Source organism: Xyrauchen texanus, chromosome 3 (genome assembly GCF_025860055.1).
Source record: "Xyrauchen texanus isolate HMW12.3.18 chromosome 3, RBS_HiC_50CHRs, whole genome shotgun sequence".
NCBI classification, from domain to species: Eukaryota; Metazoa; Chordata; class Actinopteri; order Cypriniformes; family Catostomidae; genus Xyrauchen; species Xyrauchen texanus.
Genome location: NC_068278.1, coordinates 14,474,281 through 14,498,021, shown reverse-complemented (window position 1 = coordinate 14,498,021; position 23,741 = coordinate 14,474,281). Strand labels below are relative to the sequence as shown.

The 23,741-nt window shown below is 41.9% G+C and overlaps 1 pseudogene; it reads right to left on the bottom strand.

Annotated features, from left to right (window-relative positions):
* Nucleotides 1–1,457: 1,457 nt before the first annotated feature.
* On the bottom strand, nt 1,458–18,421 carry LOC127624223 (piggyBac transposable element-derived protein 3-like; annotated as a pseudogene).
* Between the last annotated feature and the right edge of the window lie 5,320 nt (nt 18,422–23,741).

Sequence of the window (23,741 nt, the reverse complement as noted above, 5' to 3'; positions counted from 1 at the left end):
GGGGCAGTGGATAAATGATGGATAAAGCTGGCTAATGTCCTTGAGCCTAAGTTGGTCTTGGAGAACATGTGGGTTGTTGGAACTGTAGAAGTTACACTTGCACACTGATCAAAACTCAGTTTGGCAGTAACTCTTATAAGCAGAAACATGACGAGTTTGCTTGAAGGAACATGATCCTGTATCAGTGGAATAGAGCAAGTTTGAGTAACAAGCTGTTCCCGTTGCAGAAAGCTGACTGTCTATTCTGTTGCCAAAAATGAAGGGTAATGAGTGTGCAGGAAACATCTGGGAGAAAGGCAGCAACCGGTTTAGCCATTGGCTAAGATAAATAAATCATTAGCAGCACAGTAGCATTGTTTTTCATTCTCCAAAATGCTGCATGTTTTGTTTTTACTATACTAAGCAAAGTGAGAAATATGAGACATGTGGCGAGCTTTACATATTTAGTTTCTTCACCAACGTTCTGTCATCATTTACTCACCCTCATGATGTTTAAATCCTGGGTGCCTTAGACCACGTCTGCACTAATCTTTTATAAATTTGAAACCTCCGTAAATTGTTTTTACTATTGCCAATGTTTTAACTGTCCTTTGTTAATTGATTATTGTGTTGTGTATTCTGTATTGTCACATTTTTTATGTCACGAGTAGTTGCTGAGATGAGAGAGGAGACGTAGGATCTATTTGCAGGCTTTAATAAAAATGACAGCAAAACAACAAATGGGAACTCAAAACAATAACAAACAAGAACTGACAAAGGAATGCAAAAACTAGAGGGTATATATATATATATATATATATATATATATATATATATATATATATATATATATATATATTTATTATAATATATACAAACAAGAACTAATGAGGGAATGGAAAACAGGTATAGTGGGGATAGGTTCAGGAGGACTGGGATGTGGCCACAGGGCCAGGACTGGGTCAGGAGGCCTGGGATGTGGCCACAGGGCCGAGACAGGGTCAGAAGGACTGCGAGGTGGACACAGAGCAGGGATTGGGTCAGGAGGCCTGGAAGGCGGCCACAGAGCGGGGACAGTAGGCCTGTGAGGCGGCCACAGAGCGGGGACAGGGTCAGGAGGTCTGGGATGTGGGACTTGGTCAGGAGGCCTGGGAGGTGGTCACAGGGCAGGGACTGGATCAAGAGGCCTGGAAGGCAGCCACAGAGTGGGGACAGGAGGCCTGGGATGTGGCCACAGGGCCGGGACTGGGTCAGGAGGCCTGGGGGGCGGCCATAGGGCCGAGACTGGGTCAGAAGGCCTGGAAGGTGGCCACAGGGCAGGGACTGGGTCAGGAGGCCTGGAAGGCAGCCACAAAGCAGGGATAGTAGACCTGTGAGGTGGCCACAGAGCGGGGACAGGGTCAGGAGGCCTGGGATGTGGCCACAGGACCCAGACTTGGTCAGGAGGCCTGTGGGGTGGCCACAGGGCCAAGACTGGGTCAGGAGGCCTGGGAGGAACCACTGGAGAAGTTTCTGAAGGAGTTGGCGGAACCGCTGGAGGTGGAGTCTCTGGGGCAGCGGGCAGAACCGCTGGAGAAGTTTCTGGCGGAGCGGGCAGAACTGCTGGAGGTGGAGTTCTGGGGGAGAGGGCGGAACAGCTGGAGATGGAGTCTCAGGGTGGAGCCGTGGAAGCCTATGAAGGCGGAGCCATGGAAGACTCTGAGGGCGGAGCCAGAAGAGGCTCGACAAAGGTGGGCGGAGCCAGGATATGCTCACCGAGGCGGGCAGAGCCAGGAGAGGCTCAAGGGGTAGAGCCATGGAAGGCAGAGCTGTAGAAGGCTTGAGGGGCAGAGCCATGGAAGGTGGAGCCTTGGGAGGCTCAAGGAGCGAAGCCATGGAAGGTGGAGCCGTGGGAGGCTCGAGGGGCGAAGCCAAGGACGGCGGAGCCATTGGAGGCTTGAGGAACATGTTGTGTTCTTTTAGACAAACTGCCATGACTACATTTTGGTAGAAGTTAAATTAAATAATGAAAAAAAAAAATTATAGTGAAATAAACCTTAAAAATAACAAATTATAATAAAAAAGGGTTTTATTTAGAAACATTTATTTACTGCTTGCATATAATTTTTTTCACAATATAGTTTTTTTCCCAACTTATTTCCAGCATAAGTTCTTGATATGGCTTTGATTACAATTTTCTTAACAACAAAAAATAAATATAAAATAATAGTAATTATAATAATAATAATGCCCTCTAACATGACTGGCTGGACATTTTTTTTATATGATATAAGCTCTATTATTTAGATTTTCTTGGTAAATCGCGTTCAGTTGATGTATAGTCAGTGGTAAAACCATACTGTAAATGAACACATGGCAGGTGTGCAAACAGCACAATGGGGAAAAAGACGAAGCTCGCACACTGTCATATAGCTTTTAAATCTGTAATATCTTGCAGCATTTCGGTCAAAGACCTTGTTCAGACATTCAATCAACTTCTTTGAAGATTATTCCTGTTGCAAGGGAAGTATATACAGTCTTGAATTTACTCGAGAAGTTTCTCCAATGATGTTATAGATGTGCTCAACTTAACCAGAAAAAGTGGTGGACATCCTCCTGTAGGCATTAACTGAAATGTTTTTACACTAAAGCTTCATGTCTAACTAATAACCTCTGATTACAGCAAAGATCACTATCCTAACTTTCTTTTTAGATGCGATTGTTTGCATTTGTGAATCCAGTAGAAGCATTTGTGAATCCAGTGGAAAGCTTTTGGGAATCACCATTTTAAGTGGAAATTACTCCATGAATGAGGCCCATAGTTCTCAGCTGTCCCTTTCTTTACATCAACTCAGCAAAAAAAAAAAAGAAATGTCCTCTTACTTTCAACTGATTTTATTTTCAGCACACTTAACATGTGTAAATATTATGTATGAACATAAAAAGATTCAACAACTAAGACATAAACTGAACAAGTTTCACCGACATGCGACTAACAGAAATTGAATATTTTGTCCCTGAACAAAGGCGGGGTCAAAAGTAACAATATTTGGTATGGCCACCAGATGCATTAAGTAATGCAGTGCATCTCCTCCTCATGGACTGCACCAGATTTGCCAGTTCTTGCTGTGAGGTGTTACCCCACTTTCTAGCCCTCACCCTCTGATCCAACAGGTCCCAGATGTGCTCAATGGGATTGAGACCTGGGCTCTTCCCTGGCCATGACAGAACACTGACATTCCTGTCTTGCAGGAAATCACGCACAGAATGAGCAGTATTTGAGCAGCTGTTAGTGTCTTAATGACTGTTCCACGGGTGCATGTTCATTAATTGTTTATGGTTCATTGATGCATGCATGCACAAGCATGGAAAACGTCTCAGTTACTGTCGTAACCTCCGTTCCCTGATGGAGGGAACGAGATGTTGTATCAATGTAGTGACACTAGGGGTCTCTCTTGAGGGCCTCGGTTCCCTCTTATCTTTGAGAAAAGGCCAATAAGAATTGGTGAACAGAATTTAAATGCACCTCCCTCGAAGGGGTGTCTAAAGCTCTGCGTGCGATTCAAATAGGTGTGCAAAGCACACACCAGACACAGCAACTACCTGATCCAGAGCGGCGCTGTAGGCCTTGGTCGCCAGAGACGACATCAACCTACAGGCCTTGGAGGGGAGTGAAGGTCGATCCCGCCAGGTGACGGCATTTTGCGGGCACAGGTGCAGAGGCACCCCAAACCCAGGAACCAATTGTCAAGCCGCGAGGGCTGAGGGGGAGATGGAGGTTTCCAGTCCAGTCTTACACTCGCGGCGGCCCGGGTAAGCATAGCGGACAGCTCGGCGTCGGACTCAGACTACGCCAGCACACCCGTAGGCGCTAGCTCAGTGGAGTCCTCAGCGTCGGAGTCTGCCAAGATTCAACACACATTTTCATCGAGGTTTAATTCCCCACTTGCTGCAATGTGATCTTATTGCGCTATCTATATTAGTGCTATATGTGGTCAGAAACAGACGTCCATCTTGGGATACATTTGGACCAAATCAGATGGACTAAACAAAGTCCAATTTTCAACTACTATTTTTGGTCTAATTTAAGGCCATGACGAGCAGACAAGATTTAGCCAAAAAAAACAATGTCCATATGACGTCTGGTGCTTCGTGGGATACAATTTTCTATGTTTTTATGCATTAAGTCTCTGTATAACAAGGTATAGGCTACTTCAGCCTGAGGATACACTACATTATGCAGACTTGTAAAAAATACCTGTAAGCTTAAAGAGAACAGTACTTGAATATCTGTTTAAGCCTAAATACATTTACTTTTATAAACTGCAGACTGCCATAAGTCAGAATTCAGTCCAGCTGCTTTTCATATTCTGATGGTTTGATAACACAGAATAGCATGGATGGAAAGTTTTTCTGTGCCAGGCGAATGGGGGACATCGTAAAGTACTGCATATGCGGAGGCATTTTTTACGATAATGGCATACATCTACGAGCAGAAGGAGCCAAAATCCATTGCATCAAGGACCCTTTAGAATGGACAGAGAAGGGAGGCTGAGCCCAGGCCCTGGGCCAGATGATGGAGAGTTTCATGATTAAAGAGCTGGGCTTCCTGGTACTTCTGCCTATGACCTTGGCAATGTCATTCCAGTCATTTGTGCTCTTTCATACACAAGAGCTCTGCCTGTCTTCTGAACCCTTATTCGCTTTGCAGCTGGGGTCCATTTCCTCATAATTGTTCTCTCAACTGAAATCTTGATCCATCTGCATGTGTTTTCTTGTGATTATTAACACACTGTTGATTGTTTATATTTTCAAGGATTCAGATTTGCAGTGGACAAGTTGGATGACATGTTGTAATTCTCCTGTGCCGGGACATTAGCCTCATTTGAGATGCCAAACACCTTTACTTGAATGTAGATGAAAGTAAGAGGCTACACTCAGGGGAAGAGTCAAAGAAAGAGCTGTTAAGTCAGATAATTATCACTTCTCATAGTTAAATAGTGATGTGGGTGTTCTTTGTTAAATATAAACATATGCATATGACCTGTCGTATGTACTGAAATGAATCCAACGTACCAAAGTCAATAATTCAGAAAACTAAATAAAATTAATTTAGTTAGTTGAAATAACAATCAAAACTAATATAACTGGAAAAAACTTAAACTACAACTATATTGGAATATATTTATTTCTATATTGGCACAAAGAGAACCGATCCATTTTTATGAGGGAGTTTTCAAAATGTCTGAGCTGTGGTTCAAAAATAGCGTTGGGGAAGTTACTTTGAAACTGTAGTTTGACAAGCTACTCATAATTTAAAGTAGTTAAGCTACAGTCAAGCTACAATTTGAAAAAACACTACAAGTTACTATCAAAAATAATCTTGCTAGACTGAAGCTCCTTAATGAGGCATTTTTTTTACAATGCTACTATCAAACCAATAATAATAATAACAACAATAATCATCATTGTTATAATTAAAACAGAAATAGAAATATGATATATTGTGCAATATAACAGGCTAGTTAAGCAATTTATCAAATGAGACTAGCATTACTCACCTTTATGTATGTCTTTAGATTTGTGCTTGAAGTCTTCGATACAGACAACGTTTTAATATTTGGTTTGCATAGATTACATACAGAGGTGTAACCTTAACAGTTCAATTCTTTTAGAGACATAAACTAGAGACAAATATGGCCATTGGTAATTGGTTTCTCCATCTTCCGATTCTGCTGCCATATCATGGATAATAAGGATTGGTGTGTAGAACTTGAAACATTGATACTTCCAATCATGATTTTTCTTTGAGGATAGTTGCATAATAATACATTCCATAATAAATAATTTATTTTAACAGTAATTTTATTTAACATGAAAAATTATAATTATATAAATGTTAATAAAACTGAGTGTTCTCAGTAATTTTTTCCTCATTAAAAAAAGTTTGACTCATAAAGACATAAATTATAATTTTTCATACTTTATTTAGGAAATCCTGAGCACTCACATTAAAATGAAGACTCCAGTCATATCAGCAACCTTATTAAAGCTGTTTTATCCTACATGGAGAGGGTCCGCACATAGGGGCTTCCATATTAGAATCAGTGCTTGAAGTGTGGCGGTATGCAGCGGTACGCAGTACCTGCACTACTATAATTTACTCTACTGGCAGTACCGGCAGATTTTCTTGCGTGCCACTACTTCTCAGATTTCCAAATGATTTTGATAATCTGATAATCTCTCTGAGCAAAACTCAGTGGTGAGTTTAACAACACTCAACACGTGCAACAGCATCGATGCTCGTCAAACTATCCGTGGTCCACTTCCGGAGTAGTGCACATACAAACCAGCAAATTTTGGGTGAGGACATTTTATCAAGTCTTATTCACTCAAATGTATTTATGCAAATGACTTATATGCTGGGTTCAGTCAAAACTACAGACTTTTCAAAAGCTGTTACAGAAGTGATGTCAGCTCATATGCACAACCTTTTTGATGATGAAAACCTTCAAAGAAAATATATAGGCATATTTGCTTTTATTCTTCATTCTATTCTGTAGTGTTCATAAAAAGATTATGTGAATTGTCATTGAACTTGCCTATGCATATTTCCTGACAGTGTTTGGTTCATTCTCAATCCTGAACATCTTCAAATCAGTTTGTTCATCATTTCTAATGATCATTATCTGCACTAGTATCTGGATCCTGTGTGCAAATTAATGTATGCAGGATAAGGACGGCAAATTTTGCACTCATTGAATGGGAGGATAATAAAAATTGAAAAAGGAAAAACATACTCTGGGGATGGGGGTGTGGTCATGTATCTGTTTGTGGGAGAGAGGGAGTGGTGTGGCTCATCAAGCTGGTTGGCATAATTTCTAACAGCTGTTTCTTGTTACAGTGATAGCAGAAAGATACCTAAAAAAGCAGCCAAGAGACACCAGAGAGGAGAGAGAGCGACACGAGAGTGTGGCATGACATATGTTCGTAAGAGTGTTTGAAGAGTTTGTTATTAAGAGCTTGTTTGAGAATGTATTTTCAAGAGTCCAAGGGACCAAGTGTGTGCAGTGTGAAAAGGAGACTGAAAATAAAGTCTTACATAAACTGTTTCGTGGTTTCCTGATTCCTCCTGTGTCTGAACGTACAAACATTTCACACAGACATGAAAATAATAATAATTTAGGCTACATATATTTTGTGTAAAAAACAGCTCTACATTAGATTGCCATTGTTCTCTTATGTGTGTTGATATTGACAAAGATACAGACTTTAGCAGATCTAAATATTCTTTCTCAGTTCCCATAAACAATAACCCTACTTATGTTTTTATTTTCAGTAAATCTAATCAAAACCTATTTGTTAGTTGAGGATGTAAGGTCATATTTGTTCTTCATCCAGATCTTAAAAAGAAATTTACGGCCAGACCTTTATAATTTTATTTAAATACATCTTTTAAAGGTGCTATAATGTAATATATGATGTTACTGTACTAAATCATAAAATGACCATAATATGTCATTAGAGATTTAGGAAACAGGCTAAATTGAAATACTGGCTTCTCCGATAACAATGCTACATCCAGTATATTCTACTTCCTGCCCACTGCCCACTCACCAATAGTATTTCGACACCGCCAGGTTGCCAGATTTGAACAAATTTGCAGGCAAACAACACTGCGTGCTGCAGCCATGGAAGTCAGCAAACGAACTGGATCAGAGATAACTGATTCCACCTGACCTAAAAGGCCTCGCCATCCATCTAAAATCCACCATGACCAGAGGCATAGTAAAACAAGGATGAATATTGGAGATGCCTTTGGAAGATGGAGACAGTTTAAAGACCAGAAATCCTTTAAAACGGATGCTGAGTTGGCTAATTTGCGTGTCAACATTTTGGCAACCCAAAAGAGGTTTGAGTCTGGTGCGGGACAGACAACTCTCCAACATTTTGAATTTGGACTGCAGTACACATTTGAAACGCTTGTTGTCAATCTTACATATAGCACCTTTAATGTAATGAAATACTATTTGAATGTAAATAAGCACATCATTAACTGTTTTGTTTTTACATTTTAACATGTAATTTACAATAAAAGTGTTAGGTAAGATAAATATGGATAAAAAAGTCCCCAGTTCAGTTTATAAATCCTTAAAATTAGGAGAGTACCTGCAAATATTTTCTTCCATTTCAAGCACTGGTAAGAATCACATGACCAGCCGAATATTACTCTCCTAATCTCAGTAACCGTCCTGTTATTTGACACTTTCTCTCATTAAAATAATCATGGCTGTCTGTGAATGCTAAATTCCTACAATGGCATCTAAAACTGAAAACTGTTGCTTTTATATGGAGGTAATTAACAGAGGTTTGGGAGGAGCATGTTCATTTAAATCTGACAATTCACAGCCCTCGAGCAGGAGTATATAAGTCGCTGCTTATATGCTTCCTGTGACAACTCTCCTGACATGAGAGTCTTTCTGGCATTCGGCCCTACCCATTTCCCATGAACAGACCCAGGCAGACGGATCATAGGATGCAACTTCCCTGCAAAGCATTCGGCTCCACCAGAACAGCTCTTCCATCAAAACAATCTGGTTATTCAACAGAAGGTGTTGACTAGTATTGACGGCTGCCACGTTAAGTGTTGACATGAATATCACAATTGTTTTTCCTTACAAAGAACTCCTTTCAATCGACCGATAATCTAATGACAACTTCTTTTCAAACCAACGCAGACATTTTAACGCAAGCTCAGTGCCGTGCAGCACTCGTTCTGACTTTTCCACAGCACACTGCAGATATTCATGGCCTCTGTCCAAACAGACACAAGCCGTATTCAGCTCCGCAAGAGGCAGATCATGTGGCACATCCCAACTCATTCATAAACACCCTTCAACGCATCTTCCTTGCGCTCAGAATTATTGCTATTTCCTCTTTCCCTGGGGGAGGGCGTGCTTTAAGCCTAGTCTGCAGGTAGGTCATCCCCATCTACCAGGACGAGGGAGGGGACAAGGGGAGGGAAACAGAAATAATTACGATGGGGGGGTACTTTCTGTTACAGTGTAGTACCCCCCCCCCCAAAAAAAACACAAAAATTTAAACGAGAGGGAAAAGGCCAACGCAGAGCAGCAGTTAGAGAGAGAGAGGAGAGAACTACTCGCCGGTTCTCCGATACACTGTCGCATGGTCCTCGATCACTCTTCCACCATCTCAGGCGGATGACAGCCACTTCCCCCCGGGCGGACCAGAGTCAGACTCACAACCCCCGGCGGTCAGAATGCCCCTCTGCGTTCTCGGCGACTCGTGGGGAAACTCCTCCTCCCCTGGAAGCGGCCCTACCGCTCCAGGCGGTCAGGGAACACTTCCCTCCTCCCCTCGCAGACGGCGGTGTTCCTCTGACCCCTCCACGTTTCTGGGGGATGGCAGGGCTCTCCTCCGCCCCTGGCAGCGGCTCCATCACTCCAGGCGGTCGGGGAGTCCAGTCCCCACTCGCCTCGCAGACGGCGGCCGCTCACCGCGTCCGGGCGGTCCGTCTACTCCCTCCCCCGGTGGACGGCAGCGGCGCTCCCCTGGGTGGACGGCAGTGTCGAGGACTCTGCGACGGGCATCCCTCCTCCTTCCCGGGCTTCGGCACCAGTGTAAAGGGATCAATAGAAAGGAGGAGAAGAGAACTGGCTTGTCAATAGAAATAATATTTTAATGAATAACTTAAAGACAAACACACACATGACGGACATGTCCGTAAACGATCTCTCTCTCCCGCACAATCCTCCGCAGTCGACCTTTATCCCTCTTGGAGGCTTGATTAGCCTGATAAGGGACCGGGTGTGTATGTGTGTACGACCCGGCCCCGGGATGAGTACATCCCTCACATTTTTGTAAATATTTTATTATTATCTTTTCATGTGACAATACTGAAGAAATGACACTTTGCTACTATGTAAAGTAGTGCGTTTACAGCTTGTACGACAGTGTAAATTTGCTATCCCCTCAAAATAACTCAAATGACAAAAGTGAGTACACCCCTAAGTGAAAATGTCCAAATTGGGCCCAAAGTGTCAATATTTTGTGTGGCCACCATTATTTTCCAGCACTGCTTTAATCCTCTTGGGCATGGAGTTCACCAGAGCTTCACAGGTTGCCACTGGAGTCCTATTCCACTCCTCCATGACGACATCGCTGAGCTGGTGGATGTTAGAGACCTTGTGCTCCTCCACCTTCCGTTTGAGGATGCCCCACAGATCATCAATAGGGTTTAGGTCTGGAGACATGCTTGGCCAGTCCATCACCTTCACCCTCAGCTTCTTTAGCAAGGCAGTGGTCGTCTTGAAGGTGTGTTTGGGGTCGTTATCATGCTGGAATACTGCCCTGCGGCCCAGTCTCCGAAGGGAGGGGATCATGTATGTCACAGTACATGTTGGCATTCATGGTTCCCCCAATGAACTGTAGCTCCCCAGTGCCGGCAGCACTCATGCAGCCCCAGACCATGACACTCCCACCACCATGCTTGACAGTAGGCAAGACACACTTGTCTTTGTACTCCTCACCTGGTTTCCGCCACACAAGCTTGACACCATCTGAACCAAATAAGTTTATCTTGGTCTCATTAGACCACAGGACATGGTTCCAGTAATCCATGTCCTTAGTCTGCTTGTCTTCAGCAAACTGTTTGCAGGCTTTCTTGTGCATCGTCTTTAGAAGAGGCTTCCTTATGGGACAACACCCATGCAGACCAATTTGATGCAGTGTGCGGCGTATGGTCTGAGCACTGACAGGCTGACCCCCCACCCCTTCAACCTCTGCAACAATGCTGGCAGCAATCATATGTCTATTTCCCAAAGACAACCTCTGGATATGACGCTGAACACATGCACTCAACTTCTTTGGTCGACCATGGCGAGGCCTGTTCTGAGTGGAACCTGTCCTGTTAAACCGCTGTATGGTCTTGGCCACTGTGCTGCAGCTCATTGTCAGGGTCTTGGCAATCTTCTTATAGCCTAGGCCATCTTTATGTAGAGCAACAATTATTTTTTTTCAGATCCTCAGAGTTCTTTGCCATGAGGTGCCATGTTGAACTTCCAATGACCAGTTTGAGGGAGTGTGAGAGCGATGACACCAAATTTAACACACCTGCTCCCCATTCACACCTGAGACCTTGTAACACTAACAAGTCACATGACACCGGGGAGGGAAAATGGCTAATTGGGCCCAATTTGGACATTTTCACTTAAAGGTGTACTCACTTTTGTTGCCAGAGGTTTAGACATTAATGGCTGTGTGTTGAGTTATTTTGAGGGACAGCAAATTTACACTGTTATAGAAGCTGTACACTCACTACTTTACATTGTATCAAAGTGTCATTTCTTCAGTGTTGTCACATGAAAAGGTATAATCAAATATTTACAAAAATTTGAGGGGTGTACTCACTTTTGTGAGATAATGTATATATATATATATATAGATATATATGTAGATATATATATAGATATATCTATATAGATATGGGGGGGGGGGTTGCTGCCCACTATCCATTGTCCATGTAGCTAACCTTTCACAAATTATTCCTTATTTCACATGTTAGTGAAATGTCTTCCTAGTATACGTTTCACCTAAATATGATTATTTTGTCTTTTCTACAGCAACGCCTCAAATTGCACCTTCTGCAGGGGTTTCACCATTATTAATTCCACTAGGTCTCTGCGAGAGCCCATTTAAATTCCTGTCACTGGATTGTACGAAGGTTTACCTCTCACTTTCTCTATCAAGGTCTTTCCAAGACTTCACCATTACTTACTGAGGAGCCCTGAAATGGCAACCATTTTAGTTAAGAAAGCACAAATGTGGTGCGTCTGCCTTTGGCTCAAAACATCCCTAAGCAGCACAAATGTGCTGTCCATGTGCCACAACTGCGGTGTCTTTTTGATAATGCAACAAACTCCTACGACACCACAAAGCAGTGCAAACGTGCTGTAGAGGTGCCGCAATTGCGGTGTGCTTCGGACCATGTGACAAGCTCCCACCACACTGCAATGCAGCGCAAATTCCAGGTTCTGCAACTGCTGAACCTTTCAGGCCATGCCACTAAATCTCACACAACACCGCAATCATGTTTCCTGTTTCCTCTTATATTTATTCTAATTAAAAGTCTAGGGGCAAAGCTCATAAATATATACCCATCACAAACCACAATTTGGCAAAGTTCTTTTCTCTGCGCCACCCGCCTTTCGAATGCAGTGTGGGCTCTTGCGTTTTGATGCAGTGTGAGACTATGCAATTTGGCCACAGGTTCTCCTGTTTGAATCGCAGCATGGGCCCTCCTGGTCAAACACTATGCAGGCTTTCCCATCGAATTGCAATGTGGGCCACAGTGCATTGGTCACAGGCACTCCTGTTCGAATCACAGTGTTGGCCCTACCGTTCGACCGCAATGCAGGCTCTCCCGTTCGAATCACAGGGTGGGCTCTCCCATTCTAATACAGTGTGAGATTTCACATCATTCATTCCGTGGGCTCTACCTTCCGAAATGCAGTATGAGCTCTCCTGTTCGAGTGCGGTGGCTATTCAATTACAAAACAAAAAGAAGAAGAATGTATTGATGGGTATTCCGGCACTTTTCAGAGAGCCGGCTCATTCAGCTCAGCTCACCAAAAAGAGCCGGCTCTTTTGGCTCCCAAATAGCTCTTTAAAAAAATAGGTTTTGTATGTTTTCAAGTAAAACAGTTTGCAATAGTTTGACTATGATTGGTGTTAAAACAATTCTAATTAAATTATTAGGGTGCACAGTTTGCATACATCAGTGTAGGTTGTGCGCAGAACCGGCTTTATATGAGATTTTGTTTTGGCAAATTCTACACTGTTTTCTAACATTGTCTACCTTATTATTAGCTGCCCTCCCTCACGCATCTTTGGTTCATTGGTTGATACTGCATGCCTGATTGACAGGAACAACAGTTGAGGCTGTTGTGAGAATCAATTCTAAGTTTTCCCGAAGATATAGGATAGCTTTGTGTGAGGAACAGGTTTTAAATTCAAGGCTTTATTCAATGATATTCATCCCCATTCGCCATAACACTAAAATTCTACACTTTAAAAAAAATAAAAAATGTGCTGTCCCAAGAAGCATTGCGTTAGCTTTGACACCAGTGATGTCAAATGCTAATGGCCCTTGCTTGTCAAGGCCAGAATTGTGATCAATTGCAGCATGCTAAAGTTTTTTTCTTTTCTTTTTTTCATGAAATGTTACTGCATTCACAAAGAAGATTTTAAGCAATTGAAACCTTCAGTTTCACTTTGTTCTTCACATAGAGTAATCACATGGCTTCAGAAATTAAGAATGTAGCATATGAGTCGTTTAGAATACTTTTATTGTCCTAGATAGAATGCAAGGCTGTTCTTTTATCTGCCTATTGCGCATTTAATATAGTTGAGAATTGGTTAGGTTTATACATGGGGTGGGGTTAGGTGCTTAAAAATATCTGTATAATTGAGTAATTTAGCTAAAATGTTTGTGAATGTAAATTTATCTGCCTGTTTCATATTTTAAACTGTTGTGAGCTGGTTAGGATTAGTGTTAAAAGTGGAGTTAGGGGATGTAAAATATCTAAATAATTGTAAAATATAATTATACAAATATATATTATGTAAGTATAAAAAGAACACAAAAAGCAAAAATAAGGGGGTACATGTCATTAATTCGGCAGTTTGCGGTTTATTTCAAACTATGAACTTTCATGTTGATTTCCTGTGTTATCATATTGACAGAATAAAAAAGGCTAGAATGAAGTTTCCTTATGAGAGTGTGTTGCCTTTGTGCTCAAACTGACTAGCAACTCATACACAAAGTTTACAAAACTACACAAGCCACACTGAAGAAAGCACTGATTGGATTTCAACAACTGAAGTGTCAATGTCAAGTTATTCTTCAATAAGCTCTTATTCCTTTAAAAATGTGAGTAACCATTAAACGAGCTGCTTCAGAGTCTCCCTCCTCCACTGTGCTCTTGACTCTATAAGTGGGCTCTGTTTCCCAGAATGCAAAGACATGCTGTAGCAGCCACATGGATGAACCTTACAATGAGCTTCACCCATCCTGACAAACATTGTTAAATAAAATAGTAGCCAATTCTGTATTTCTACATTCAATATTGTCTATAATAACAAGACAGACTGATCTCACAGGAAAGTCAGCAACAGGAGGTCCAATTGTTTGCCTGCTAAAATCAGCCTACTCAATGAATATATGAACTAGTTTTTTTCAATAATTAAATGGTCCTTTGTCAATTATTTTGAAGAGTGTATGTTAGTATTTAAAATGGGGTGCAAATAGCATCTGCCTATAGGTCTGAATATGTGCATAAAATAAGAAAGTTTTGACCTGCAATCTGAATTTGAGACTTGGACATATTAAAACTAGGGCTGTCTGTTTTGTAATCAAATTAATTGCAATTAATCACATATAAATGAGAAAGCCCCTCAATAACAATAATTACAAATATAATTAATAAATAATTATAAACAGAAATATTTTAATAAATATAATATTTCTTATAAAAATTATAATTAAGATAATAATAATGCATCACATTGTTGTGGCAAATGAGTAAAGTGTTAATAAGACAATACAAAAAGTAGCTTTAGAAGGCAATATATTGTTTATTTTCATATTATTGAACAAAAGCCTATCATTGGCCTACAGGTTGCAATTGAATTTGTCAATCAGTCTAAGATAGAGTTGTTATAAGGGCTTTTCTAAGGATGCGTCAATGTACATCTGCGTCAGACGGACGCTTTTGGAGTGTCTCACTTTGGTTGCATCGCATCATAAACACAGCATTTTTAGGACGCTGTGTTAAGTTAAACGTAGTTTAAAACTTAAAAAAATATATAAAATAAATCTCGAGATCCCTGCATTTGGAAATGCACTCCTTTCAGCTGGATTTGAACACAAGAACACGTTCTCATCTTGTGCTGTCAGCAGCGTCAAGCACACCTGAGTTTGGTTTGTTCTCTTTAGAGCTGTGCACTGCCTATAGAGCTGGAGTTTCACTAACTGTCCCCTGCTGAAAACTGTTGGTACGTCAAAGCTTGAATTGCTCTGATTGTAGTAACACTACTGTCCGGGACATAATTAATTGCATAGTTTTTTTATGCTTACTTTTTAGATAATTAATCAAACTGAATTAATTATTTAAATCAACAACCCTAAATAATACTTGTAATTTTTTCAATATTAGAATATTTGAGACCTTAGACTGTCAGATGTATGTACAGAATTGGCTCATATTTCACAAACTAAGCTTGTAACAAGTGGCTCTTTTGACGGTGCAGTGTACAGTAATATTCTAGGAAAGATTCAAATGCAGACTGTCAATGAAGTCATTGAAGATAGTGACAGTTGATCTAGCAGCTCCAAGATCTAGCAGTTCTCCAAAAGTGACAGTCAACAAATCAAGTGGCTAGCCTGTAACTCCATTACACTTGTGTTGTTGCTGTGCTGTAAAATGTCTCTCAGTTGCTTGAGTCATTTGCTTGCTAATTAAGCATTCACTGTCAGCACATGCTATGACCCACTGTGCTATGACCCACTGCAATTACCATTTCCTGTATCTAGGTTAAGTCATCTATTTAAGATGGCACAAGCCTAACAATCCTAAACATGATTCAAAAAGTAAACATGAATTAAACTGTTAACCCTTGTGTGCTGTTCGGGCTGTTTTCAGCCACTAGGGTGTTTTTTTGAGTTGTTTTGTGGCCATAACGTTCTCTGTGTTTCAGCTAATGGAATGATTTTTGGTGACAAATCTTACTTTCACACATATTTTAGGAAAATGCTTTGAAAATTTTCAAAAACTCAACAGTACACTGTGGGCAAATTCACTACCCTTTGGTTATGTTCGTGGCTGAAAACAGCCACTACTTTAAACTGCTGTAAAAATGTATCAGATAAATATTTTTTTCAATTTTTTTTGCATAAATCTATTAATCAACCTCAGTCCTGTTCAAAACTACTAAATGTTTAAAAAAAAATTCAGATGTCACTGATTTGGGGAAAAAAACACAAAAAATGACTTATTTTCAATATAAAATGTGATTGTAGACTGGATTTTTTTTTTACCTTTTATCACAGTCTTGGACATGTCAAAGATTAGAAACAACATTGGTTTCGATGCATTGTTAGTTTTTGTGCAGCATCAGATTTTAACTTTTCTCCCTCATTTACTGTTCAGTGGCTGTTTTTGCCCCATTGACTTCCATTATAACCACATTTTTTGATTGCAAAGCCATGACACCATATAATCATGCATTTTTGATTGTTGGTGGTTTTCCCTGTTGGGAAGAGGTAAAAATTTAAATTTTTACTGTTGATAACCACGTGGCACCATTAACCCTTTAGATAGGCCTGTGCAAAAAAAATCCATTTTTTTCTGTAAAAAAAAATCTACTCAGCATCTGCATCAGATTTATGAACAATTTATTATGAACCAAAATGCAACAACAACTTCAAATAAACTGAACAATGGTTCAAGAGTTGAGGATGGATGAAGAACTAAACAATTAAACGAACCACAAACTGTGTGTGTGTCTTTTCAGTCTCTCCAGCAGGACATGCAACATATCACTTGGTGCTCTTTGCAAGTGTGTCCACCACAACGGATGCAAGTGTTGACTGTTCTTTTTTTGTCCTGTGCAGCACTTGCATGTTCCCCTCTTCTCTTCTGAACTGCTGGTGCCTGCTGGTGTCTGTGGATTTGTGTCTGGAGGGACAGCTGCAGGAGACTGAATCTCTCTCACCAGTGCAGCAGCAACTGGTGCGCGAGGGAGGTGCTCTCTCCTCAATATTGCTGCAGAGACCAGAGAATTTCCCAGCTCTTCTAGGAAAAGCCTTCTCCGAAACCGCTTTGCCTGGTTCCAGAAGGGATCCACAGCTGTGAAGATGACATATGCATTATATGCCGAGACGTCCATCATATTAAAAAATAACGTCTGTGGCCACCGATTGGTCCTCCTTCTGCAGCTGTAGGTGCCGACAACCTACAAAAATAAAAGAACAAGAAAAGAATAAGTACAGATTTCATAATAAGTATTTTTGAAGCTGCACATGACAATGAGAATAATCATGCAAACATTGCCAAAACACAAACAGTATCTCCTAAATTTATCTCTAACAAGCACATGAATTCAAGTAAAAATTAACAGGAATAGGATGCATGTAGTAACAAATGTGTAATGGCACATACCTTGTCTAGATTGTCGACACCTCCCTTGCAGCGGTTGTAATCTGCAATTATCTCTGGCTTCTTTTTTGGTCCCTCTGTCACCACTGCTTTGCGGTGCCTTGTGCTGATGAGGATCACATTCCTCCCCAGTTTCGGAACGTAACTCACAGCCGTGGTGTTCTTTTTGAATGCGAAGACGGTGGAGAGGGCAGGTCGTCCTTTAGCCTGCACCAGGTTGGGTGGCAGCTCTGGTTTATTTTTCCTGATCGTCCCGACCAAGGCTATTTTTTTCTGCAGAAGCTCCTGAGCAAGTGAGTAGGAGGTAAAAAGTTGTCACAAGTGACAGTGACACCCTGGAGTCCTTCTGTCATCTCCATGACAACACGCTTTCCCTGACCCACCTCTGCAGCATTACCTGTCTTACCCAGGTAAATGTCACACCTCCAGGCATAGGATGTCGCAACATCAGCAGTCACCCAAATGTTTAGTCCATATTTGGCTGGTTTTTTTGGCATGTACTGCCGAAAGCTACATCTCCCTTTGAATGGCACAAGCTGCTCATCCACTGTGACATCTTTGCCAGGGTTGAATAGGAGGGGAAGGCGATGCATCCACAATTCCCACAGGGATCTGATCGGGGCAAGCTTGTCCTCTCTACGGCGAGCTGGTCTCTGCAGCTTGTCGTCAAAACGCAGAGCTCTGCTGATTTCATGGAATCTTGAGAGGGACATGGTGGCTCTAAAAATCGCACGACCACTGCGATCATCCCACAGGCAACGTGTGGACTCCCCTCTGGACCTGTAGACGCCGGCCAAAATCAGTAGCCCCATGTAGGCACGGAGATCTGTGGAGTCCACCCTTGTCCAGTTTCTCATTGTGCGGCGCCCATGGAGGTTGGTCATGCTGACAGTGAGGTCAATCATCTCCTCCGTGAAAAACAGATTAAACACAGAATCCATGTTCTGGACCCTTGCGATGGCATAGCGCGTCAGCCCTGGAGTCACGCCTCTGGCAGGCTGAAGAAAGGGAGTTGTCTCCGCGTTGGTGGAAAACCACACTTCGCCGTTTCTTCCAATCCACCCAGATCCAGGATCCTCCGAATCCTCCTCGCCTTCAGTGGAAGCTAGAGAGGATGATGAAGGTGCCACATTAAAATCAGGATCTGACTCTGCTGAGTCTGTGGTGTCAGAGGGAGAAGACAATACATCCTGCAGCTCGCTGGAGGGGTCAGGCTGCATTATCATCTCTAAAACTTCACTACAATTCAAGCTCTTTCTCATGTTGCTTGCTGCTCTTCTCACCATCAAATGACCAGCAGGCTTGCATGCAAGTGTTTAAATCCACTTGCTTTGTTTTTGTTTAGTCTGCATTTCTCACCATCAAAAGGCACTTTGTTTTTGTTTACTCCATGTAGTTCTGAGAGCTGAGGTGCATGTTTTGATTTTCTCAGACGCAACAAGGTGAGTTCTCACTCTCTCTCTCTCTCTCTCTCTCTCTCTACACACACACACACCACCCACCCACACACACACTTTAATATGCTATTATACTCCATATAACTCCATGTAAAAGCCAGAAACTAAGCTTTTTTTTTGCACAGGCCTATCTAAAGGGTTAATGGTGCCACGTGATTATCAACAGTAAAAATTAAAATTTTTACCTCTTCCCAACAGGGAAAACCACCAACAATCAAAAATGCATGATTATATGGTGTCATGGCTTTGCAATCAAAAAATGTGGTTATAATGGAAGTCAATGGGGCAAAAACAGCCACGAACAGTAAATGAGGGAGAAAAAGTTAAAATCTGATGCTGCACAAAAACTAACAATGCATCGAAACCAATGTTGTTTCTAATCTTTGACATGTCCAAGACTGTGATAAAAGGTTAAAAAAAATCCAGTCCACAATCACATTTTATATTGAAAATAAGTCATTTTTTGTGTTTTTTTTCCCCAAATCAGTGACATAATTTATGAATTTGGCAATTAAAGAGTTAAAATCCTGAATTTTTTTTAAACATTTAGTAGTTTTGAACAGGACTGAGGTTGATTAATAGATTTATGCAAAAAAATTTTAAAAGAATATTTATCTGATACATTTTTACAGCACTTTAAAGTAGTGGCTGTTTTCAGCCACGAACAGTAAATGAGGGAGAAAAAGTTAAAATCTGATGCTGCACAAAAACTAACATTGCATCGAAACCAATGTTGTTTCTAATCTTTGACATGTCCAAGACTGTGATAAAAGGTAAAAAAAAATCCAGTCCACAATCAAATTTTATATTGAAAATAAGTAATTTTTTGTGTTTTTTTCCCCAAATCAGTGACATCATTTATGAATTTGGCAATTAAAGAGTTAAAATACAAAAAAATTTGAAAAAAATATTTATCTGATAAATTTTTACAGCAGTTTAAAGTAGTGGCTGTTTTCAGCCACGAACATAACGAAAGGGTAGTGAATTTGAACAATGCACAAGGGCTAATTCTCCTAAAAAAAAATTTCTTCTGTGAAAAACAAAAGATGTTTGGCATAATCAGTAACAATTAACTGTATGTATATACACTCACCTAAAGGATTATTAGGAACACCATACTAATACTGTGTTTCACCCCCTTTCGCCTTCAGAACTGCCTTAATTCTACGTGGCATTGATTCAACAAGGTGCTGAAAGCATTCTTTAGGAATGTTGGCCCATATTGATAGGATAGCATCTTGCAGTTGATGGAGATTTGTGGGATGCACATCCAGGGCACGAAGCTCCCGTTCCACCACATCCCAAAGATGCTCTATTGGGTTGAAATCTGGTGACTGTGGGGGCCATTTTAATACAGTGAACTCATTGTCATGTTCAAGAAACCAATTTGAAATGATTCAAGCTTTGTGACATGGTGCATTATCCTGCTGGAAGTAGCCATCAGAGGATGGGTACATGGTGGCCATAAAGGGATGGACATGGTCAGAAACAATGCTCAGGTAGGCCGTGGCATTTAAACGATGCCCAATTGGCACTAAGGGGCCTAAAGTGTGCCAAGAAAACATCCCCCACACCATTACACCACCACCACCAGCCTCTGCACAGTGGTAACAAGGCATGATGGATCCATGTTCTCATTCTGTTTACGCCAAATTCGGACTCTACCATCTGAATGTCTCAACAGAAATCGAGACTCATCAGACCAGGCAAAATTTTTCCAGTCTTCAACTGTCCAATTTTGGTGAGCTCTTGCAAATTGTAGCCTCTTTTTCCTATTTGTAGTGGAGATGAGTGGTACCCGGTGGGGTCTTCTGCTGTTGTAGCCCATCCGCCTCAAGGTTGTGCGTGTTGTGGCTTCACAAATGCTTTGCTGCATACCTCAGTTGTAACAAGTGGTTATTTCAGGCAAAGTTGCTCTTCTATCAGCTTGAATCAGTCGGCCCATTCTCCTCTGACCTCTAGCATCAACAAGGCATTTTCAGTCCACAGGACTGCCGCATACTGGATGTTTTTCCTTTTCACACCATTCTTTGTAAACCCTAGAAATGGTTGTGCGTGAAAATCCCAGTAACTGAGCAGATTGTGAAATACTCAGACCGGCCCGTCTGGCACCAACAACCATGCCACGCTCAAAATTGCTTAAATCAACTTTCTGTCCCATTCTGACATTCAGTTTGGAGTTCAGGAGATTGTCTTGACCAGGACCACACCCCTAAATGCAATGAAGCAACTGCCATGTGATTGGTTGATTAGATAATTGCATTAATGAGAAATTGAACAGGTGTTCCTAATAATCCTTTAGGTGAGTGTATGTCAAAAGTTTGAAATAATGTATACGCTATTTTGTTATCAACAAAGTGAAAATGTGTAAAAAAAAAAAAGTCTTCTGCCCGTTTTCATTCAAATGGCCTTTTATCGATAAAAATGTTGTGCGTGATGACATCATGCCTAACAAAAACACTTTGTCACATAAGTTTTGGTTTATCGCACTCCATGTAGTATCATGATTGCAGCATCAGATCTATATGCAGTTAAGATCAATTCACAATCACATACAATAAATTGGCTTTCAAGGATGTATACCTTGTTGTCATGATTAACACAGGCTAACGATTAGGGTAAATTCTGTCATGTGACACTATATTTTTGCGTTAATGACAATTTTCAGGACAAAAAGTGTTTCCATACCAGTTTTTTTTGACATTTGAAGTATCGACATTATGTTTTTATGATTTTCTAGTACCAGATTAGCAATTTAGCATGATTACTTAAGGATAAGCTGTTGGAGTGATGGCTGCTAGAAATGGGGCCTGTCTAAATTTGATAAAAAATGACTTTCTTCAAATAGTGATGGTGCTGTTTTTAAATAAGCAATGTCCTGACTATACTTTGTGATCAGTTGAATGTTACTTTGGTGAATTAAAGACAAATTTCCTTCAAAAACACCCACTGGGCACAGAACAGACAGGTAGCTTCTGTCTGACCAATCAAAGCTGACCACTGGAATGTGCAACAGACTGGTCAATGGCTGCTGGGATTTGGACAGGATTGTCAATGTCTCAGGGAACTGGACAGGCTTGTTGACAGCCTTAGGAAACTGGACAGGCTCAGGGAACTGGATAGGCTAGTCGACAGCCTTGTGTAACTGGACAAGCTCATCGACAGCCTCGGGTAACTAGACAGGCTCATCGACACCCTCGGGTAACTGGACAGGCTTGTCAATGACCTCAGGGAACTGAAAAGGCTCGTCGATGACCTCTGGGAACTGGAAAGGCTCGTCGACATCCTTGGGGAACCATAAAGGCTCGTCGACAGCTTCGGAGAACTGGAAAGTCTCATTGACAGCCTGGGAGATCAGGAAAGGCTCATTGAAGGTCTCGGGGAACTGGACAGGCTCGTCAATAGCCACTATGGTCAGGAACACTGGCAGCAACTGTGAAATGGCCTCCATTGCCGGGAGCGCTGTTAGTATCTGGGAAACGACCTCTGTGGCCGTGAGCACAGGCAGTCATAGGGTAATGATCTCCATGGCTGTGGGCACTGGCAGTGATAGGGGAACAACCTCCGTGGCCGTAGGCACTGGCAGTGACAGAGGAACGACCTCTGTGGCCTTGGGAAATGGTAGTGACAGGGGAATGACCTCCATGGCTGTGAGCACAGGTAGTGACAGAGGAACGATCTCCATGGCCGTGGGCACTGGCAGTGACCGGAGAATGATCTCCATGGCTGTGGGATCTGGCAGTGACAGGAAAATGACCTCCATGGCTGTGGGCACTGGCAGTGACAAGGGAATGACCTCCATTGCCATGAGTGCTGGGAGTGACAGGGAAACATCTTCCGTGGCCGAGGGCGCTGGCTGTGATAGGGGAACAACCTACTAACCATATGCGCTGGCAGTAACAGGGGACGACCTCCGTGGCCATTGGCACTGGTCAATGGCCACCGTGGTCAGGAGCACTGGCAGCGACTGTGAAACGACCTCCATGGCCGTGAGCACTGGTAGTGACAGGGGAACGACCTCCATTGCCATGAGCACTGGCAGTGACAGGGGAATGTCCTCCATTGCCAAGGGCACTGGCAGTGACAGGGGAACAACCTAAAAGCCGTGGGCACTGGCAGTAACAGGGGAATGACCTCCATAGCCATTGGCGCTGGCAGCGACTGGGGAACAATCTCCATTACCGTGAGTTCTGGCAGCGACTGGGGAACAACCTCTGTGACTGTGAGTGCTGGCAGTGACTGGGGAGCAGGAGCCCTTCTCCTCCTCTTCTGGACATCCGAGAGCACTTCTGTGGGAATTGCCTCTGTGGCCAAGGATGCTGGCTCTGGAATGGACAAGGCTTGAGACGCTGGCTCTGGGATGGATGAGGCTTCAGGCTCTGGCTCTGGGATGGATGGGGCTTGTTGACCATGGCAGGCATGGGCATTGGCTTGTTGACCCTGGCAGGTGTGGGTACTGGCTCGCTGACAGCGGTATGGGATTACTGCCATACCCCACCGTGTAAGCAGAGAATGCAAGCCTCAACGCAGAGTCAATTAATTAAACTAATGACAGATCACATCTGCTTGATTTCACTGGCTCGAGCAGTCCTTGAATTCAAACCAAAAATCAATAGAGGTTCCTGAGATTTTCCGTAATTTGAACCTTTAACCCAAATCCCATACCTACAGTAAACTGAACCATAAAGTGAAATCCCTCACTATGATTTTAATTGGAAAATATGTTTTGTGTACCACAAAATAAAGGAAATGTCAGGTTTTAGAAGGAGATGAGGGAAGTATGTGATTTGCTGATGTGTAACCAAGTCGTATTAGTGCGAACTGTCATAAGACAGTTGAAATAGCCAGTAGGCATTACTACTTTAGAGTTTTAAAGACTTGTTCAAGATGTATCCAATAGTGTTGCCATTACATTTTGTGACTTACCATTCTGATATTCTCTTAAAACATTTTATAATTTCAGGCAATAGACATTTACTAAGTGCCTAATGAATAGGCACTATCAATACCCTGTATTGTTCTTACCGTAATTTCCGGACTATTGAGCACACCTGAATATAAGCCGCACCCACTGAATTTAAAAAAATAT